Below are 16063 nucleotides of genomic sequence, written 5' to 3' on the forward strand. Positions count from 1 at the left end.
TCAGCAATGAAAATCCTAGCTACAAGGGAAAAGAAAGACACAATCTTTTCACAAAGAGCAAAGAGCACACTGTAAATGCACTTTTCCTAAATCAAGCCAAACAGACTGCCAATATGCAAATGCACATGCATGTGTTTTGTTTTTCACTTTCTTAATATTTATGCCTAAAAAGAAAGTTGTTGTACAAATTTGAATTTGCTTTCAAGTGACAAACACAAACAAGCTTCTTTTCGAAATCAAAAGGTAGAGATGATTACGACACTTTATGATTTTGAAATAAATACTCGTTTCGACACTAGAAAGTCACAAATTCAAGCCAAAGGCAAAAGTAAAAGCATAATCGACTGTCAACAGCAAATGAACTTTCTCCTATGATCAAAATCGACACTTGCGACAGATCTAAATCAAAGGACGACAGCACGACTATTCTACTTTTGCAATGGAAAATTGTAAATGATGTAACAAACACACAAAAACATCTACAGTTTCTTTTATACAACTAAGGCGGAATTACAGCAAAGAAAAGGGGTTTTTAAACAGACACATACACTGATCACACGCTGCAAAAATCAGAGACAAAACTGAAAAAAGTGAAGCAAAGAACCTCAGCTGCACAAGGCTAGGCTGATCAGCGCACCTGTTACATAGAGAAACTGGATTGCAACACAGGTTTCCCTCTCGAGAATTGTGCTGAAATGCAGGAACTCTTCACAGTACCTGCGCTGGGGCAGAAACGAGAAATCTATCCGAGTTCTGGGTCACGGTTTGCAGTTTAATCTATGGTTTTTGGCCGAGTAAAAGCAATCAGTAATGCACAATCAGAGGGTAGATTTAAAGAAGGTCTAAGAGCTATCACAAAGGGCAATCAGATCATTTGTGAATCAGCTATTCAAATCATAAACAGATCCAGTGAATGGATTGAAGCAACAGATGTCTACTTTGCATTTGTTAATGGCAAATGCAGTTCGATTTGCTACTTCTAAGTTTATGAAACAAACAACAGGGAAACACAAACAAACTAACTAGACAATCGTCCCCAGCGGAGTCGCCATTTTGTTAACGGGAAAAGTGTCTATTCAGAACGACCCTATCCCACTAAGGTGTGACAGTGACCTTAGAAACAAACAGAGAAAACTACTTTTGTATTCTTCTTTATGAACTATAAACAAAGAGAAATAGGATGAACCAACCTGTGTCTTGCGCTAGTCCTTTGATCCAATCTCTCTCCTCTTTGACAGCTTCTAGCTACCTGCTCCCTTACTTGCCCAACTTCACCAAGTACCTGCAAGATCACAGAAGAAGGAAACTATACAAAGACACGGGTTTATATTCATAAAAATCTTAGGATCAGATTTAAGCTAAACATACAAATGTAACAAACATCAATGATACACAAGCATGTAGGAGAAACTCAAATAGTTTTATTGATATAACAAGAAGATCCAGGAGGAGTTACAACTGATGATTCCTGATCTAGCATCAACCTCCCATCAAAGAAGCCCCTCTTCACCTCCAACAAAGCATAAATCACCCAATACTCTAATATCTATCTCAAAACCAACAGCAATTCTCTGCAATGTACAAAATTCCAGCCTCTGGATCTCTGGGATGAGGGATCCATATATAGATGTATGCAAGGAGTATGAGTCAGCTTATGATTTGACTAGTGTCTTCTCTCTGTCAGTTCTTGCTTCCACTTGGAGACTGAGAGCCTCTTACTCATCCTTGGTCGAACTCAGTGAGGCAAGTGTCATTGGAGAAGATTCTGGAAGCTTCCATTATCTTTCCACCTCGCGGAACGACACTGCCATTTGTCATTTCCCGCTCAACGCACCCTGGTAGTGCATTTAGGTCCGTTGCAATGCACTTAGCTAGTGTATTTGGGTGCTATGCAACGCAGCTAGCCAGTGGAGCAGCTGAAATGATCCTGATTTGACTGATTCTGAGCAGTTTCTGGTGGAGAACTTCTAGGAGAAGCTGTAATTTGTTGACCTTGTTCCTTTAGGGGTCGGAACAACACTTTTAGGGACTTAGGATCCCTTGGTTTATGGACATTTCATGCTTAGAGCTGTAAGGCACAAAAATGTCTATAACATCTTGTCATTGATGGCTTTCTCCAACCTCCTATCTAAGTGGATATTAGCTCTTTCAAGCCATGATTCTCGATCGGGATTGATTTCTTACTCAAGTGATGTGAGCTTCACCTTCCTCCTTTTGGTAGCTTGGCAGTTTTCTCATATGTTTTGCAACTCCATAATCACTTGCTGATCCTCAAGCTGCTTGTTTCTTTACTCCAGATAATTTATTATCCACTCATCTCTTTCCAAGTTGAGGGACAAAGCATTGATGTCCGCCTGTTGCTCTTGGATGACCTCCTTGAGCTTTGAGCTTTGTGGGCCCAAATCCATGTCATCGTCATGAATGAGAATGAAATCAATCTCCTGCTCACCTGAAGGCCCCTCATCATGTAATGGCCTCTTGCCCTTGTCTTGAACCTGCTGTGCTGATGAAGGAAGCAACACCGCTTCCACCCCGGGTGGAGATAATACTTACTTTGCTACTGCAAACAACTATCTAGTGCCGTTTTGATATGTGACAAATACCGGCACACTAGCGGTCTGTGTCTCATGACCTTCCTACTAATGTGAAGGTCCACCTATCTCATGAAAAGCCTCTAGAGGTCTTTGAGGAGTTGTGAAGAACTCACGAGATATGAAATCTTCCCATGTGATGCCCTGCAAACCAAGTTGATGCATGACCACAATCTTAATGAGAGAAAAATCATATATACTGTTGAAATGCTGGTAAGGAGTCTTTTGTTGTACTAAAGTGGTCATCTTCTCAATGTTTTAGCACATGAAGTAGGGGAGATTCATCATCCTCACCCCGGTAAAGTGCATGAACAAGCTGATATGATATGCATATAGTTGAGAAATCCGGCCCTCACAGCTGAAATACTTCATTATCAGTTTCATCAAGGGAGCATATGAGTCTTTCAGGTACCGAAAGGGGAACACTCTGCTGAGTTGTCTCAAACAACCAGGCTTGATGTATGGTTCGTAGTGTTCCCTATCAATCTTCTATTGTTTATTCCACTGCTCTCCGACATTAGGAATGTCAGTTGCTAGAGAAATTGACTATGGTGTCAAGGTAAATATCACACCAACTAGAGTGGTTTGACCATTATGTAAATGAAGCACAAACAACCGGGCGAACTCATGATGATATTGGACTCTAGAAACCATCTCACAGAACTCATAGCAGGATTGGTGTTGGAAGCAAGTGATAGCAATAGGGCAGGCCTGCAGCGCAGCAAGTGTGGTAGGTTCCTCTCGTATATGTTTGCCACCCTTAAGAGGTCTCCTTAGTGCATGTGTTTCTGTTGGAGAATCACTGTGTCTCTTCCTCATAGTCATATGAAGGATCAAACTCCATTTTTTATAGTGGGTGTGTTTTCTTGATGAGTAGTAGGAGATTTATGATGTTGTTTGATTTTCTGCCGCCAAGGGAAAAGATATATGAGGGACTGTGGGAGGAAGAGAGTATGAGGGGTTTTGGGAATGATAGGACAGGATTTTGTTTGGGAAATAGGGGATTAGGAAGTAATATGTAAACTTTAGGGACAACAATTAGGGTTTGGGGATTTATATTTAGGATTTGGGAAAATGGGAATTGGGGATAGGGATGACTGGATATGGAAGTCAGGGAATGGGTGGATAAGTTGAGAAAGTGAATGAAGGAATGAAAAAGTGAGGGAGTGGTAGAATAGACTTGGCAGCAAAATGACAAGTACAAACCCTAGGCAATATTTTTTGAGAAATGACAAGGAAGTAGGGTTTGATTTTTCTTTTACACAACCACCATAAATTGTATGAAAATCTCCTTCACTAGCAAGGAAAAGGGCTTAACTTACTTGCACACTATAAGAGTTGAGTGATTTTGGCAATTTGAGGGAGTTTTTGAGAGAAACGGGCTTGGCAGCTCTATGCGTCGCGCCTCAAACCCAACGCACCATGCCTTTGTGGTCGCCACGCCAGTACAAAATAACATTGAAGATCGTAGCCCTATGCGCCGCACCTCTCACCCAGTGCGCCGCGCCCACAATTTTACACAGTTTTTCTCCAAGTTTGCTCCCTTTTCTCAACACGACCTTCACTTTGCTCACACTTTGTTCTTTGAATGAAAATGAGCTTTTGAATTGAGAAAATGATTTATATACAAGGAGATTTTAATTTTTGTTTCATAAGACCCACTTTAATAATGTTTGTAATGTGACTTTGTTTTTCACCTCTGTTTTTTTGAGCAGTTTTCTTTATTTGAGCCTTTTGATGAATCGAATGACTTGATATTTGTTGATTTTTGTTTGCCTTGCAGGGCACGGAGCTATTGAAGCTTGGGAAGGTGACCAAGGTTGCCACTGAAGTGATGTACATATGAAAGAACTGAAAATACATGAATTTATACAAATAAAACCTAAAATACTCTGTTTTTCCTCAAAACAGAGTTTTGAGGAAAAATACATTTTCGAGTGAAATTTATTGATACTGGAACTTTATTCAACCTCCTCAAGTGCCTGCTGGTTGTTATTGGACATTTTGAAAACCTCTTTGATGAAACCCTAGACCTAATGAAACTGAAACCCTAAAAATGATTCTTGAAAATTTAAAGACAAAAAATGACTGCAGATGATCTTGATTGAATGGAAATGAGCCAGCAAGTAAAGGACATGAGGGAAAATGTACAACAAGCCACTACCGTCAGTTGATCCATGCTCCTAATGGAATGCAACTGACTGAGCAAGACACCTAATATGCAATGCAAAAAGAGAATTTGATCTCTAATGGAGGGATGAAGATACCGACACTAACAAGCAACATGTGTTTAGGGGCTGCGATATAGAGAAAAATAAGATAGATGGAGGGAGGTATAGATATAGATGGCATGGAGAGAGAGGTAAGAAGAAAGAGACAAACACAGACAAATATAGACATAGAAGTTAGATCTAGAAATCCATGAATATTTTGGTTTTTCACTAAAATAGATATACTGATTTTAGTATAGCTGTTGATTTATAATTCTATTTGATCACTTGCAGTTGATGCATTGATTTCATTGTAGATGTCAATTTTGAATAATATTTAATCCCTTACACTATATGCATTGATTTCAATGTAGATGTTTATTTCTACTCATATTTCATTGCTTGCACTAGATGCATTGGTTTCTGTGTAGATATTGATTTCTAATCCTATTTGATCGCTTGTAGTAGATGCATTGACTTCAGTGTAGATGTTGATTTGTAATCCTATTTAACACCTTACACTAGATACATTGATTTCAGTTTAGATGTTGATTTCTACTCCTATTTGATTGCTTGGACTAGATGCATTGGTTTCAGTGTAGATATTGATTTCTAATCCTATTTAATTTCTTGCAGTAGATGCATTAATTTCACTATAGATGTTGATTTTTAATCCTATTTGGTTGTGTGCACTAGATGAACTGATTTCATTGTAGATTTTGATTTCTGATTTGATGAAACTAGATGTATGATCTACATTAATTTCAAATTAATTAGATTAATAATTTTCATTGATTTCAGTGTAAGCACATCTCTTACCCCTCCATCTATATATCTATCTCCCATTATCTCTCCTTATTTATCTCTCTATCTCACCCTCCAAACATACACACTCTGTCTCCATATCTATCTATCTATTGCTACATTGTCACTTTGCACTCAAAAATTTCATTTCATCGTTCAAGTTACTAACAATATCTCTCATCTCAACAAACTGAGGTAACTAAGAAAATATAAAATTAAATTTACCAAATTAATCTTAGAGATATTTAGAATATTTTAAATGATTAAAAGAGTTAGATATTCAACAAATTTTGTATGACCATATATTATCGAAACAAACATAGATCCATCTTAACTTGGGATCTATCAAGTGTCGAGAGGGATCAAATATCTCGAGTTACAAACCTTTCTTCAAGTTTTTCATTCAAAAAGGAGTTTTACACCTTAAAAGATTTGATCCCTCTCGATGCTTGATAGATCCAGCGTTAAGATGGATCTAGGCCAATCTAATTAAAAGAGGAGACTATTTAAACAGTTAGTGCATGTGCCAACAATAAATTGATTATTTTACCTCAATTTTATTTTAATTATTAGTTTATGTTTATTTAAAATTAAAATTTATTTTTATTTCTCTATAATTTGACCGAGTATGTTTATATAACATAATGTAACACCATAGTACATTTAACATATCTTCCATAAATTATTAGAGGGCCTATCAACACAATTATTAATTAAAACATTTTGAGTAAGTCAAATTCGAAAAAAATAAAAATAAAAATAAAAAATAAAAGATGAAATGAAATAAAAATAAAAATAATTATATCATCCTTCATTCATCTTATATCTTAATATATCAAGCTCGCAGAGAAATTGAATATGCTTACACGTTAAATAATGAAATTAATAATTATAATTATTAATTTTTAATAATTAAATCATCCTACATTCACGTTAACTCCTAATCTTTCAGTCATGAGTCAACCTCCATTCGAGGATAACACCTAGTGACGGTTGTCATGTTGAAAATGAAAGAAGAAGAACCTAATTTAATTGTCTTTGAATTAAATTAGGAATTAAATTGTAATTCCACATTGTATGGAAACTTGTAATATTTAACTATGTTAATTTGACTTAGTTGGCTCAGTTAGTTAGAGTTGATGGTTTAACTTGAGTCATGTAGAGTGTATCCTACATTATAGGAGCTCTAGTTGAGGTTGTTTTGAGTTTTAATTATTTTATTTAGTTTAGCTTAGTTAAACTCAGTTAAACTAGTTCCAACTGATGGAGGAATTAGTTGGAGATCTAGTAGTGGGATGTAACCAATAGTGATCAACCGGTAAACTGAAGATTCACTCATAAATAATTCATGCCACACTCATGCATGTCAGATCATAGAAAGACCCATTTGAGATTGGAGTTCAGGGATAATGTACTATTGGTTTTGTAATCATCCGAATTGTACAGGTGGTGAATGCAATCATAGGAAGGCCTATGAGGATTTCACAATTCATAATTGTGAAATTTCCCAATTAGATATGGGCTAATTCCCAAGGGAGCTACGCAATGAAATATGATCTTGGTAGTTAGCCAAATTGGATAAGTATTGGCTTGAGCTTGTCTCGGAAGCAGTGAGATAAATAAATATAGTGCAGAGGTTGCACGAGCTTCTCAAAATCATTGTAATCTTCTTGTATTTTCTGATTAATGCAATATACAGATAGCAAGGGCTTTTAGTTGTGGCTTTCCCCATAAATCATTGTGTCATGTGTGATTGAATTATTTCTCTTATATGCTTCGTGATTTCATTGATCATCTATTATTTCCACTCATGAGTAGAGTAGATTTAAGTCAATCATTTTAGCATATTACAATATATAGTTCGAATCTACAAGGAATTTCTACATGATATGAGAGGTGAAATCACTATAGAAGAGGAGAATACAAGTTTTTATTTTACAAGAGAAATCGAATTTGTAGTATCATACTTTAGATCTAGCAGGATGTCTTCCTATAGATTGAGACTTGAATATGCCCTTGAGGGTAGTTTGAACTATATTTGTTGGAAGGATAGGATGGAGGAAGTGTTGAAAGACAACAGGCTTAAGGAATTCATAGACAAATATATTCCTAAGCCAACTAATTCTCAAGATCTAGTAGAGTGGAGAAAATGTGTGGCAAAGGCGAGAAGGATTATCCTAGGAGGAGTTCAAGGTCATATTATCTTGAACCTACATGGTAAGGAAACTCTACTTTCAATGTGGAAGGCATTGAAAGACCTCTTTCAAAATGGTAGTGACCACAAGAAGCTGGCACTGAAGGAGAAGCTTAGAAAAATCAAGATGGAGAAGGGAGAAACAAGATTGAAGTACTTGACCAAGTTCACCCAATGTTGGGATGAGATTGGAAGTGTCGGTGTTATGATCTGGTAAGCCTATCATGTATATGCCTTCCAAAGAGTTGGCATAGCTATCAGGACTCATTTAATTAGATGGAGAAGCTACTAGAGTGAAAGTGATTGTGGTCTGACTTGGCAAAAGAAGAAATTCGGTGGAACACCAGAGATGGATCCTCATCCAAGCATGATGATGGGGAGAATTTTGCCTTAGCTGGAAAGGTGAATAAAGGGAAGGGGAAGTAATCCCATTCCAAATCAGATTCTAGTCAAGGGGGCAAGAAGAAGGACATGTTGAACCTTAAATGTTTTCACTATCACAAGATGCGACATTATGCCACAAAGTGTCCAGATAATAAGGTCAGTAAGAAGCCCCCAAGAGGAGCGATAGGTGAAACTCTTACTTAACAATGAAAGTTCGATTTCACCCTCATCGCTTCCATGTTGACATCGATGATGGGTAGTGTGTGGTACATGGATAGCACAACCTCATTCCATATGATCAATAACAAATATGTTTTCAGTGACTTGGGGGATAAGGACCTCTAGATGCACATCGAGATGGGAGATGACGGGACATATAGCATGACCGAAATAGGTATTGTTACCTTTCAAAGGGAGTCTCGTTCTCCTCTCACATTAAAAGATGTCATGTATCTTCTGGGTTTGAAGAAGAATTTGGTTTCATTTTCCATGTTGGAGGACCATGGTTACGATTTGATATTTAGTGAGGGAAAGGCTTTCCTTTGTCACATATCCTTAGGATAGGTGAAGCGGATCAGGGTTCGGGTGAAGAACGTCTACAAATTGGATGTAGAATACTATGCTCCTTTAAACACAAAAGCAGAGAAGGTGCAGAGTCGAGACATTGGTGAGTTGTGGCATAGAAGATTGGGTCACTTGCACCATGAAGCATGCTAAGGGTGTACATGAGGGAGGTACATCAAAGCTTCCTTTCATGATAAAGATAGTTGAGTGCAAGTGATCCTTGATAGAGTTCATTCAAATGTGTGTGGATTTTTCTAGACAACATCCACAACCAAGCATAGGTATTGTGTAATATTTGTTGATGATTTTTCTCATAAGTAGTGGATTTTCTTCATGCAAAAGAAAGATTAGACATTCGCTAAATTTTGTCAATTTAAAGAACTTGTCCAGAAAGATACCGACAGGAAAGTTAAATCTCTTAGAAGCGATAATGATGGAGAAGAAGTGTTGAATGAATTTAAGAACTTTTGTGCATCATAAGGCATTGGACGAGAGTTAATAACATCTCATAACCCACAACCAAATTGGGTGGTGGAAAGGAAGAACATAAGTATTGTGGGAGTTGCATGGGTGATGTTTCATGATCAGGGCATATTGTTGCACTTGTGGCCTGAAGAATGCAACACATTTACAAAACATAAGCCCTCATTAAATTGTCGGGGTGAGTACACCAGAAGAAGCTTTTTCAACTAAGAAGCTAGATGTGGCACACTTCAAGATATTTGGTTCACCAGTCTACTGTCATGTTACGAAGGATGCGAGGAAAAACATAAAGCTAACAACTTAGTTGGGCATATTTGTGGGGTATAATGATACATCTCACAACTATCAGGTGTAATTTCCATTAAGCAGGATGACAGTGGTTCGTAGAGATGTGAAGTTTGATGAAGAGAAGGCCATGAGATGTTCCCTTGAGAGGGAGATTTAGTTACATGAAAATGAGGAGCATTTAGCTCCAAATGAGGAACCTCGGATTGATGTGGAGAAGCCACATGCGAAGGAAAAAAGAGTTGAAGAACCCACTCATGCATATACTTCCAGAGATGGAAGGAAGTACACCTGAGAGGCTAATAGATTTGTGCATGATGCTAGAGAGAATGTTGGAGCATCCACATCACAACATAGGTAGAGGAGGTCACCATATCGATACACTAGCTACATGGCTCTAATGAGAGAGAGTGTAGAGTTTGAGTGATCCTCATTTGAGGAATCAGTGCAACAACCAGAATGGGTTGATGCCATGGTTGAGAAGTGTGATTCGATTATCAAGAACAACATTTGGGAAGTGGTTCCAAGAACAATAGACAAGTTAGTTGTGAGTTACAGATGGCTTTACAAGGTAAAGCAAGTAGCAAATGCGAGTTTGGAGAAACACAAGGCCAAATTTGTGGCTAGAGGTTTCTCTCAGGTGCAGGGAATTGATTACAATGAGATCTTTGCTCCAGTGGGAATGTACTCTTCAATTAGATCTATTCTAGCACTATCAATGCAGATGTGATGGAAGATACATTAGATGGATGTGAAGACAACATTCCTCAATGGTATGATTGAGGAAGAGGTGTATATTGAGCAGTCAGAAGGATTTGAGACCTTCAGTAGACAGTCACATGTGTGTAGACTCAAGTGAGTGTTCTATGGACTAAAACAAGAACCCCACACTTGGTAAACTAGAATTAATAGTTATTTCACCAGGATGGGCTTCACCAAAAGCGAAGCAGATGCGTACCATTACCATATTGTGGTTGAAGGTAATTTTTTTATTATAGTATTATATGTTGATGATTTGATTCTAACAGGTGACGAGAAGATGATAAAATATTTCAAAGAGGATCTTGTAAGAGAATTGAAGATGAAGAACCTTGAGCTCATGCATTACTTTCTTGGTATGGAAGTATGGAAAGGATATGAGGAACTATTTGTATCTTAGGGAAAGTATGCCAATGAGATACTAAAGAAGTTCCACATGTAGAGCAACAAGCCCATGGAGACTCCTCTAGGAAGTAATTGGAGGAAGGAAGATTCTTCTTCAAGTGAAGTAGTGGAGGCTACTATTTATAGACACCTTGTGGGTTAACTAATGTATTTGGTGAACACACCACCAAAAATATGTTTTGCAGTTAACTAGCTTAGTCAAGCCATGGTTAAGCCAACCAAACATTATTAGAAGGAAGATAAACATGTGTTGAGATACCTCAAAGGCACCATTCAGCTTGGTCTTTGGTACAAACTGATAAAGGCAATGAAGCTTTAAGGATTTACAGATGTAGATTGGGTAGGGAGTCCGTCTGAAAGGAAGAGCACATCATGGGGAATCTTCAATATTGAGTCAACAACAGTTTCTTGGAACAACAGGAGGCAGAGACCAGTTGCACTCAGTTCAAAAGAAGCAGAGTACATGGATTCTAGTCAAGCATCTTATGAGGCTATCTAGATGAGGAAGATCATTATTAGGTTATTTTGTTAGTAGATGGATCCTACAGTGATTTAGTGTGACAATAATAGTTGTATCCAACTCTCTCATAATCTAGTTTTTCATGATCGGTCCAATCATATCGACATCTGGTATCACCATATAAGAGATTGTGTGTAGAGTGGAATCATGTTGTTGGAATACATTCCTAGAGAGGAACAAGATGCAGATATTTTGAAAAAGGCATTGTCAAGATGCGAATTTGAGTTTCACAGAGGAGGGATCAGGCTAGCAGATAATCCCTTTCTTATTGAGAGGGAGTTTTGAAAATGCTACAAGAAAATCCTAATTTAATTGTCCTTGAATTAAATTAGGAATTAAATTGTAATTCCACATCTCATGAAAACTTGTAATAGTTAAAAAAGTTAATTTGACTTAGATGTCTCAGTTAATTCAAGTTGAGGGTCTAAATTGGTTCATGTAGATTGTCTCCTACTTTATAGGATCCTTTGTTGAGTTTATGTTTAGTTGTAATTATTTAATTCAGTTTAACTGAGTTAAATTGAGTTAAACTAATTCCAATTGATGGAGGTTTTAGTCGGAAATCCGGTAGTGGGGTGTAACCTATAATAGTGGGGTGTAACCAACAATGATTAGCTATTAACCTGAATATGCACTCATAATTAACACATGCATGTCATATAAGAGAAAGACCCAGTTGATATTGGAGTTCAGGGATAGTGTACTATCACTTGTATAATCATCTGAATTGTACAAGTGGTTGATGAAATCAATGGAAGGCCTATGAGGATAGCACAATTCATAATTGTGGAATTTCCAAATTAAATATGGGTCGATTCCTAAGGGAACTGTGCAGGGAAATATGAGCTTAGTAGGAAGAAAAATTGGTTAAGTATTGACTTGAGCTTGTCCGAGAATTAGTGAGATAGATAGAGATAGTGCAAATGTTGCTCAGGCTTGAGAAAAGGATTGTCATATTCTCATATTTTCTGATTAACGCAATATACAGGTAGTCGGGGTTTTTAGCTATGAATTTTCCTAGCAAATCATTGTGTTATGTGTGATTGAATTCTTTCTCTTGTATGCTTCGAGATTTCATCGATCATTTATTGTTTCCACTGATGAGTAGAGTAGATTCAAGTCAATTGTTTTAGTATAATACAATCTGCAGTTTGAATCTACAAGGAATTTCTACATGTCATCACTTCTGGTTTGACAACTAAGTTATGATAGGTTTTCCCATTGTGTGGAAAAAAATCCTAATATATCAAGCCTAAAGAGAAATAGAATAATTTTACACCTCACAAAAAGTAATCTTTGTTAACAATTGATAAATCCAGAATTAATAAGTTCCAAATTAAAATAAATCTAAACTAGACATTGCATTGGATCATCCATGGGACTCGTTCTCATCTTAAATTTATCAAAAACGAAGAAGAGAAAGTTCCCTCTCAAATTTATAAAAAAAAAACAAAACCCTTCGGGAAATGTACTCACATGGTTTTCTACCCATTAATATATATACTCATTATGTAATTATTTTATAATTAAAAAAATCTTCATTATACATAACGCATACATCCTTCCGATTTCTATGGATAAAATGGATTGTAGAGGTGATTGAATTTTGCGTTTTCCCATGTATCACTTAATATACATTATTTTGTATTGGTGATTTAAACATATAATATGACCCTATTAAATCAGGAAAAAATAATTTCCAATAAAACAGATTGTAGCGGTGGTTGGCATTCGTGTTTTGTATATATATCATGATTTTTTATTCTAGCAATTGCACTTAAAGGTGCAAAGATACACCGAAGGAATAGAAAATTTGGTAACCTTGCAAACATCTTTCGAATTACTATAATAAAACAATTTCAAAATAGGCTTGAAGATCTTCATATGAAAAAGGCCTAGCCCTTATTGTTTATTACTCATTTAAACAATTTTCGAAATAGAACATTGTAATATTCCCTTTTCTTGATATGGTAAAAATGGACGAAATTTACCCATGGTATTTTACCATGGTATTTGCCTTCATTTTTTAAGGGAAAACAATAAAATAATGTTTCTAGAGAGTCAATCAAGCCTATAAAAGGGGATAGGAGCTAGGAATTTGGATCATCCTGAGTTGTCTATCTATTTTTTCGTTGTTGAGAACTTGGCGAGTTGAGTTTTGATCTAGGAATTTGGATGATCTTGAGTTGTCTATCTACTTTTCCTTGTTGAGAACTTGGTGAGGTGAGTTTTGATTCAAGGACGAAAATATAGTCGGTGTAATTTGTCTAGTGGGTCCATCCAAGGTCCACGATTGTGCTTCTGTGTCTTTTTTTCTCGTTTGATGAGAAGACATGCATGCCATTGCAGGGGATTCCATATTATTATATGGGAATGTACTATTTTCTTCAATTAATAATATAAATAAGGGTTGTACCTTCTCTTTTTAAGATCCCTGGTGTTTTGTGTTTTCCTTGTTAGTATTTCAATTAGAACACTGAAATATTCTAGATCTATTGATTATTTACACGTTTGGGATCTTAGAGATATCAGAGTTGGTTTTCCTATCATCCTAAGGGTTTATTGCAAAACAATTTAGAGAATATTTTTCAGTGATCTGCCATAATCATCGTAGTTAGTAATTTATCAATTTCAGTATCCATCAATCATATTATTTCTGGCTTAACATGGAATATTTTTTATAGGCTTATGTGGTAGGTCTATTTATCAAGATTTGAGATATATTCCCATTTTTAGTGATCAAGCTTATTTTTTGCAAGATATGAGGTCAAGATGATTTGTGGTTTACCTACTGTGCAGGAGTTAGACTGAGAGGCCACAAACCTCCACTGCAAGGACATGAGATCTATTAGCCACACCACTACTTATAGGAAATTATTTTGTAAAATCAGTCTCTCAAGGCAGACAACCATACACCATCACATTATGAACAGTTTAGGCATGTGATTATTTAATGCACTCATGCTTGATGACCGAGCCAACAGGCCATACGATCCGTGTCTATCTACCCATTGCTCATTAGTCACGATTGCAAGAAAGGTCGGTTAACGTCTATCAAGTGAAACATGAAAGCTCAGTGTAAACTTCGGAAACACAGTTATGGTTGTTGAATAAAACAAAAAAATCATTAACATAGAATCATAGAACAACCAAATGTCAAAGCAGCTAGAACTACATACAGTTCGTACTATGCGCCCCAACCCTCCATTCTTCTATCCTAGCCCAACTATATTTATACAAAACTTAAGTCGGTTACTACCCCTTCAATTAAAACGCGTTATGGCGGTGATGGCTCTTCGAAAGTTGAACACATCATCGTGGTGGTGCCTCTTCGATGTTGGACAAGTCATGGCGGTTAGGAGGTCGGTGAGGTAGTGTGCAATGCGATGGTGATCGTGGTGCTTCGACAAAAATGACATAGCGTAATTATCTCCAACACTCTCCCTTAATTATGACTAACAACTTAACCATGAATTAACATAACTAAAACATGTCTGTTGGTCTAAGTCTCAGCTAAGCTTACAATGACAAATAATCTAGAGGTTCACAATATGACGGCTAACCCAAACTTTAGAGAAGTGATATAAACTAACGATTCCTTCAACCAAATAATAGACAACGAAAACTTTATCTCCAATTTTCTTGCTTGATTCATAATGAAAGAGGACGAGTGTAAGACTGCTTGACTCCCAAATGACAATTGTTATGGCTAGGCTACGACTCTTTCCCTATATATAGCCTTCTAGATATGACAAATGCTGAGAAATAATAGAAATGGAAGTCATGTATCAAAAGGGCCTTGCCACTAATCCACAGAGTCCCACTCACCAGTACTTTTTCACCAAAGATCCCATACCAGTTGAAAGTTTTGAGTAAACAACAGAAACACAGCTACCGCTGTTGAATAACCCAAAAAATCCATTAGCTTATAATCACAAAACAACAAAATGTCAAAGTAGCTACAACTGCCTACAATTTGGACTATGCATCCCAACTCTCCATTCTTCTATCCCAACTCAACTATAATTATACAAAACTTAAGTTAGTTACCACCCCTTCAATTAGAAATGGTTATGGCAGTGATGGCTCTTCGAAAATTAAACAGATCATGGTGGTGGTGCCTCTTCGACATTGGACAAGTCACGGTAGTGAGGCAGTGTGTAGAGTGGCAGTGGTGGCAGTGCTTCGGTGAAATGATACAGTGTAATTATATCCAACAAAACACAGGGTGACTACATTGTAGAGTGGTATGAGGCCAAAACATAGATGATCATAGGAAGACAAGATGGTGTACACCAAGAGCCAAAAATTGGTTCCTCAACCTTGTGGAGGGTAGGTAACAACACATTTGACGACCATTAGATTACACCCAATGCCAAGGGAAATAGGGTTAATTTGTGTAGTATGAGAAAATGATGGCCAGTTACAGATCTCATGTGGGAGAGTTTGAGTAGTGAAAGTGAGATACCCCATAGGAATCGCAATTGAAATCCATCTGAGAAGCTTCTTTAGGTGATGCATGAGAGTGTTCTTTAAAATCAACAGAGCTTATTTATTGTATTACAGCACCAAAGGGACCCAATTCTTCAAAGATGTCAAAGAGAATGGACGTAATCATTATTCATTTTTATATATGAATATTATATGATCTCTGAGTTGTTTACTACAATTTAGTTTATAGAAAATTGAGGAGGAGGTTAGAATAACTGGAAAGCATACGTTCATAGTGAGTGGATCAATCATTAGGGTGCATGCATGCACAATCTAAGGAAATCAGACATTTTTAAGTAGACCAACTATGGTTTTGATGTTCTGCAATGTGTATTGACTTCAGGAAAAATTTCAAGTACAAATGCGTTCACCA

This window comes from Pinus tabuliformis, chromosome 4_2 (assembly GCF_031772625.1).
Source record: "Pinus tabuliformis cultivar Carrire ecotype Pingquan chromosome 4_2, CPIR1, whole genome shotgun sequence".
NCBI classification, from domain to species: Eukaryota; Viridiplantae; Streptophyta; class Pinopsida; order Pinales; family Pinaceae; genus Pinus; species Pinus tabuliformis.